Source organism: Chrysochloris asiatica, unplaced genomic scaffold (assembly GCF_000296735.1).
Source record: "Chrysochloris asiatica unplaced genomic scaffold, ChrAsi1.0 scaffold00046, whole genome shotgun sequence".
Lineage (NCBI taxonomy): Eukaryota > Metazoa > Chordata > Mammalia > Afrosoricida > Chrysochloridae > Chrysochloris > Chrysochloris asiatica.
Genome location: NW_006408564.1, coordinates 899,735 through 907,499, shown reverse-complemented (window position 1 = coordinate 907,499; position 7,765 = coordinate 899,735). Strand labels below are relative to the sequence as shown.

Below are 7,765 nucleotides of genomic sequence, written 5' to 3'. Positions count from 1 at the left end.
AAAACAATTACAAACTTTATATGGAAAGCAAAGAGGCTGAGGATAAGCAATGCCTGCTTAAGAAGAAGACTAAGGTTGGAGGCCTCTCACTCCCCGGCTTCAAAATTTTTACACGACTACAGTGGTCAAAACAGCCTGGTACAATGAAAGATAAATTGATAAATGGAACAGAATCAAGAATCCAGATTAATCAATCAACATACAGCCAACTGATTTTCAAAAAGGGCCTAAGTATATTGCATAGGGAGGAGACAGTCTTTTCAACAGATGGTGTTGGCAGAACTGGAAAGCGATATGCAAAAGACTGAAACAAGACCTTTACCTCATGGCTTATACAAAAACCAACTCAGCATGGATTAAAGACCTAAATGTGAATCCCAGAATTACAAAGGCCATCAATGAAAAATAGGGACAAATGTGAGAGCTCTAATACAGGGCATACCAAACATCTTGAAAATTACACAAACAACAGTAGACAAAATAGATGAATGGGACATACTAAAAATTAAAAACTTATGGACATCAAAAGACTTCATCAAAAGAGTAAAAAGGGAGCCCACAGAATGGGAAAAAAAAAACTGTTGCAATGACACATCAGACAAGGGACTAATTTTCAAAATATATAGGGCCTACTGCTGTGGATAAATGCGCCAGACTGCAAAGCTGTTTGAACTGCAAGGTAGGCTGTTCAAGTTCAGCAGACACTCCTTGCTACGGGTCGGAACTGACTAGGTGGCACTTTACAACAACAACACAACACCTATACAAGCAAAGGACAAATAAGCCAATTTAAAAATGGGCACAGGATATGAACAGACACTTCATCAAGAAGGACATCCGGGCAGCCAACAAACATATGAAGAAATGTTCACAGTCACTAGCTATTAGAAAGATGCAAATCAAAACAATGAGATATCATCTCACACCAGCAATACTAGCAAATATCAAAAAAGAAGAGGACAATAAATGCTGATGAGGATGTGGAGAGACTGGGACCCTCCTACATTGCTAGTGGGATTGCAAAATGGTCCAACCTCTCTAGAAAGCAATATGGAACTTCCTCAGAAAGTTGGAAATAGAGATACCTTATGATCCAGCCATTCCTCTACTTGGTATTTATCCACAAGAAATATGAGCCATGAGTAGATAGATGCACACCAATGTTCATAGCAGCACTATTTACAATAGTAAAAAGATGGAGACAGCCTAAGTGACCATCATCTGAAAAATGGATAAACAAACTTCAGTACATACACACAATGGAATATTAGGCTACCTTAAAGAATAACATGGAAGCTGCAAGCCACCACATAGCATGTATGAACCTTGAGGACATTATGCTGAGTAAAATTAGTCAGTCACAAAAGGAGAAATACTGCATAGGACCATTATTGTAAAAGCTTATGAAAAAGTACCCACCCTAAAAAGGGGGGGAAATTCTTTTCTGGTTACTGGGGTGTATGTGTTGGGGTGATGGGAGGGTGGTGAAGGTGGAGCATAGGGTAGGAAATAGACACCACATAGTTCAGGTGTTGGGGACAAGGGCAATACACAAGACCGGGGAGGGGAATGGAAAAACTAGGTGGATGGAAGAACAGTTAGGCAGGTTTGCATGGGCTAAGTGGGTCAGAGGTAAATAATCATGTATGCTCAACCTTGGAACAACAGGGCTCTGGGATACAGGGATTGAGGCATGGTTTGAATGGATCAAAGTGGGGAAATAATGTTAAGATGCTTGGATGTCTTCTGAATCTTGGTTTCCCTTACCTACTATTGTAAATAGACACTTGACAGGGAAGGAAAGGAATCACCAAAAACATCACCATAGAAAGCTTGTAAGTCCATCTTCAGCCTATTACAGATTGAAATATCTGAAATGAGGTTAGAACTTTCCCAGTGAAGGAGGCTTCCTATGGAACCTTTGCATTGCACAAGACCATAGGTGGAATCCTGATCCAGAATCTTCTGAGGTGGGAAATTTCCACTTGAAAGGACAAGCACACTAGCCTGGAGCGGCTAGAAGAACAGAAGATACTTCTCGAAATAAAGACCAGCAGGAAAAATAAAAAACAATAATGGCAGTCTGAATGACTACTACAAGAAAAAGCAAGTTATTTTCCCGGGAGCCATCAAGGCAAGTGGTCAGGTCCCCTCAGACAAACCCTCTTCCAAGACTGAGACTCAAGGGGAATGCACGAGCAGGCATGTGGTCTTGCTGGTGACCACATTGACCACTGATAAGGACAAGTGAGGGAAAACAGCAATGAAGTTGTGAGTTAATTCTGACCACATTCAATAGACTCCTGTCAACTTGGGTTGAGACCTGGGGACTCCTGGGCCCAGAGACAGGGATATGGCCAAAGATGACTAGAGAGAGAAGAGAGTGAAACATAAAGCTGATATGAAGTGAGAGGAGATGCACAAAAACACCCATCCTTGCAGATAGTACCCACTTAACCTGGCTTCAATGGCTGGTTGATCAGAACTCAACTAAAGGAAGAAAGAAGAGGAAAAAAAGAGTAATCTGCTACAATTTTATGAACTTGACCTATACTTATGGATGTAATAGCTCAAAAAAGGGAACAAATCTTTACAGCGAGGATCATTCCCACCCCCTCAGTACACAGGGTAGACAGGGATGGGCTACTCAGACATTGAATACCCAAAATAGGGGGGCTACCAAGCCAAGAAGTTTATGGCTCTCAAGCTTTCCAGAGGGAGCCTAGTTCCAGAAGGGACAGGGGAAGGTAGAATCTCTACTGAGTGGTTTCCAACCTGAAAGGAGATGGGGATAAGATTTTTGTGGTTCAATTGTTAATAATTGCTATCAGGACTGACTGTGAGTGTTGCAAATGTAGAGGTAGTCATTTTGTAACAAAAGGAGGGGAGTGGTTGATTTTGCAGTCCAGGAGCGGAGGACCCGGGGATCATCAAGGGAGAAGAGCAGAGTGTGGGACCCTATCCAGAGAAAGAGTGATGCCAGAGATCAGAGATGATGACATGGAAAGATGGAGCAGCTCAGGACTCTGGACTCAGGGAGGGAGAGGGGCTGTGTGCTGATAGCTGAGGGGCAGGCTTGTGAGGTATACCCTTTGGTTGTTTAATGAGGCATGGAGGGGACTGTAATTACTGCAATGCAACAAAATGCGATAGGATGAATGTAAAGCTGGTGTTCTCCCATGTAAACTATCACTCAATTCACAATAAAAACATAAAAAAATAAAAAAGTACATATAATAAAACAGAACATATGCAAGTCCATTAAAGAAGTTACAATACATTGTTGTTGTTGCTAAGTGCTGTAAAGTTTGTGCCAACTCATAGCAACCCTTTGTAGGGTTCCCAAGCTGTAAATCTTTGTGGAAGCAGAAAGCCTCATCTTTTTCCCACAGAGCAACTGGTGGGCTTAAATCTTGTGGCTAGCAATCCAGTACTTATATTACAGAGCCACTGTACTCTACTACAATAGATGTAAAAGAATTGAAATCATGCAAAATTCTCTAGTTCCAATGCAATTATATTATAGAAATTAATAATAATTTTTTAATCTAAAAAAATTCAAATATTTAAAGTGAAACACTGTTATAGAATGCAGGTGAGCTGTGCTTAGAGGAAAATATTCAGCTTTAAATGCTTATAAAGAAAAATACCTGAAATCATAGATTTAAACTTACAAAGCTAAGAGGAACAAAGTAAACAGAAGGAAGAAAATAAAGGTAAAAGAAGAAATCAATGAAGCAGATTATATGACAATAGAGACAATTAAAAAAGAGAATACTTGGTTCTTTGAAAAGATCAATAAAATGAATAAATTAATTCTAAAATGTATATACTAATGCAAAGGACCTAGAATAGCCAAAGAAATCTTGAAAACGAGGACAAACTTAGAAGTTGAAATTCATAAAAAAATTTAAAATTGATGAGTGAATACAGTGATTGATTAACAGAACAAAATGTGATAAAGCAAATATAATAAAATGTTTACAGTATAAACTAGGTAATATATGAATGTGCTCTATAAAATTATTTCAATATTATTGTATATTTGAAATTTTTCACAATTAAATGTTAAGAAAATGTGTAACTTTCAATCAAAGGTCTTTAGAGAGAGGCAGCTTATATCACACAACACACAGCAAACCTCCTACAAATCCTCTGCTTATTGATTTCTTCAAAGTTCTACATCCAGTTTATTACGATGATTATCTATTATTCTGATATACAATGTAAGAAAATTTACCTAATTTTTTCATTAAAAAGAAGGATCTCAATGCACACATCACTGGCAAGCCAATACTCATGCAACTTTCGTATAAAAGCCTAGGGCAAGTGATGAAATGCACTTGAGGAATGAATTTTTTCTACAATTCTTTTAGCTTGAGAAATGCCAAGCATATCTTTACACATTTCATTATAATACTCCACTTTCTCTTTTCAAGCTGCGCTTTGAAGTTCAGCTCATTTACTTCATCATTTTTTCTGTTCATACTCATACATAGAGAAAGGAAAAAGGTCACTATAAAGAAAGAAAAGACAAAAGTGGATATCAGAATAGACTCTGAAATTGGCTCTTTCTTCATGTATGATATTCTTGATGTAATCCCACAAATCATCTTGTCTTCTTCTGTCATCAGTGTTCAATGTGTCAAATCTATTCTTGCGATGGTTTCTACATTCAGATAGGATACACTCAAGGTCATACTTTGACAGTCATGGACTTGTTTACTTCTCTTCAGCTTCAACTTGAATTTGCATATTGATGGTCTGTTCTGAAGTTGATGCCTGGTCTTGTTCTGATTAATGATATTAAGCTTCTCCATCATCTCTTTCCACAGATGTAGTGAGTTTGATTCCTGTGTATTCCATCCAGTGAGGTCCACATATATAGTCGCCATTTATGTTGTTGAAAAGACATTATTTGCAAGGAATTCAAGTTGGTTGGACTTGCAAAATTCTGTCGTGAGACTTCTAGTGTCAATCCTATCACAAAGGTCATATTTTCCAACTACTAAACATTCCAGTTTTATCCCTGATCTCAAAATCATTTTTTCATAACACAAAAAGTATCCTTTGTTTCAAAAGGCCCCCTCACAAATATAGCCACTGTAGGGCAAACACTAGACTGCTAATTACAAGATAAGTGGCTCAAACCTACTAGCCACTTCTCGAAAATCCTATACAGGGTCTAGAACTGACATAATAACATTTAACAGCAACAGCGCACATATACAAGGTCACTATGAGTCAGAACCCACTCAACAGCACTTAACAACAACAACCCGGTGTGACACAAGGGTTAAGTCCGGCTGCTAACCAAAAGGTCAGTAGTTCAAACCTACCTGTTGCTCTATGGGAGAAAGATTTGGTAATCTGCTCCTGAAACTATTACAACCTAGGAAATCCTAAGGGGCAGTTCTCCTCTGTTCTATAGGGTTGCTGAGTCAAAATTGACCCAAAAAGCTATCTGCAGCCCACTAGGGCACCACTGAGTTCATGGGCCCCTGGTTAACTCCCCCTGAACCCTGTCCCTCCAGGACTGAGCAAGGAGGAGGAGGCTCTGCAAAAGAAATTCAACAAACTCAAAGAAAATAAAAAGCCATTGCTGGCTCTGAAGAAGCAAATGTATCAGTACAGCCAGCCAAGGCGGTGTCAAACACTGTCCTAGTAGCCTGTGTTGGACACAGCCACAGCAGCAGAGCAGGCAAAGCAAATGGTAAAATCAGGAACCATCAGTGCCATCAAAACCAAAAGCAAGAATTCAAGCTTCAAATGTTCTCAACCCCTAAAGAGAAAGTTAAAGGACCCTGAGAAGGGACTGGCTCCCACTTTCCAGCTATTCAAGATGAGCATATCTACACATGATGATGTACAGGAGTCCTCCAGACGTCTCTGAAGGAAACCTCTGTATGAGAGCTTTGTGTATTCCAGCGACTGGCTTTATGAACTGGGGCCAGAAGGTGGAAGAGACCGAGGGCCCAGGGGCTGGTGATGGCCCCCCTCAGAACTTGGGGCTATGAAGAATGCCATGGTGCCTACTCCCCAAGCCTTCGGGAGTCTCAGCTAAGACCGCAGTCACTAACTAGCAGAACCTGGACAGAGACAGAGAGGAGGAGTGGGCTTGAGAAAGAGAGGGATTAAGAGCAGGACAGCGACCGAAAGCAGGGCGGTACCAGCACAGGGACCCAGTGCGAGAAAGAAATTGGAATCAAGACCAAGAGGGCCCTTTCTGAAGGTCCAACTCATTACCTGAACACTGGACCCCTCAGAAAGGGCATACTCTCATGACACACACCCTTTTCCATTGGGCCTTTTCTCCCTTTGGAAACATCATTGACCTCTCCAAGTACCCATCTAGAAACTGTGCCTTCATCACCTATGAAAAGACAGTGTCAGTAAATCAGGACGTTGCTAAGCCTAATGGGACTCAGGTGGAGTCCCTACAATTCAGCATTGCCTGTAAACAGCCCAGGCAGGATGACTGCATGGGCAACTCTGTCTGGGGCCCCCTCGTGGTAGGAGAAGAACAAAACCGGATTGCAGGTGACTCCTAAATGGGTAACAGGAATGATGAAAAAAATGGGATCCAGAGTATGTTGTCCAGAACAGCCCTAAGGGATGCCACCAGGACAAGAGGACCCAGATTATCTACTGATAACACTTATGAGAATCTCGTGGAAGACTTCAAGGGAGTGGTACTGGATTACTTGCACCTCATATGCCCCAATACTTGTCTCAGTAAAATACTGAAGTGGGAGCTCCCTCAGCCTCTGGTTCTTCAGCACTGGGTTGGGGGATAAGCTTATATTTTTAAAACGGCTGTTACATTTCATTGCAATTGTACCAACACAACTAGTACACACTCCCTCACAACAAAAAAAAAAATCTAGAAAACACACACACACAAAAAAAAAACTTGACTCAACAACACAAAGCCAACAAGAGAAAACAGCTGAAAAATAATTTGGAGTTGTTCTCTCTGAGTGATGTTTTGTGGAGTTCTGTATTTACAGTATATTTTTAAGAATAATGCATTTGATGTAGTGGCCGCATATGATACCTGCACAGTCACTTTTCTACCATCTTTTCTTCTTTCCTCTGTAGGATTCTAGGGAAGATATTTGTAATACACTAAGTAATGCCCAGAACTTTAGGTAAATGCTCAGTCAGTGGAGGTTGCTGGTATTTTTTTATGGATTGTGGGGATATCATTTTTTAAAGTGTCACATGAGGGACAGTAAGGAGAAAAAAAAGAAAATTACATCCATTAGTAGGTCTACTCCCATTTATTTATGAAAAAAACAAATAAAAAATGTCTACTGTTAATTACCCAAGTACTTTTGTTTGTTTTTTAATTTTGCTCAGTTTTTATCTGTATCAACTTTCAACTTACATAATAAGCCAAATATTACAACAAAATGTGCAAAAATCTGGAATCAGAAAACCAAAAAGGAAGAACATGCTGAACATTTCTCAAGCTGGGAGAACTAAAGAAAAAATTCAAGACTCAACTTTCGTTATTGAAGGATTCTCTGGACAAATTATTTAATGATGCAGAAAGCATCAAGAGAGGATGGGAGGAATACACAGAGTCACTGACCAAAAGGAAATGGTTGATATTCAACTATTTCAAGAGGTTGCATATGATCAAGAGCCAATGATACTGAAGGAGGAAGTCCAAGGTGTATTGAATGAATTGGCAAAGAACAAGACTCCAGGAATTGATGGAAAAAAACTTGAAATCTTTCAAGAAAGTGAGGCGGCACAG

The 7,765-nt window shown here is 39.9% G+C and overlaps 1 pseudogene; it reads left to right on the top strand.

Annotated features, from left to right (window-relative positions):
• The first annotated feature begins 5,512 nt into the window (after nt 1–5,512).
• LOC102817874 lies at nt 5,513–7,155 on the top strand (annotated as a pseudogene).
• Nucleotides 7,156–7,765: the final 610 nt, after the last annotated feature.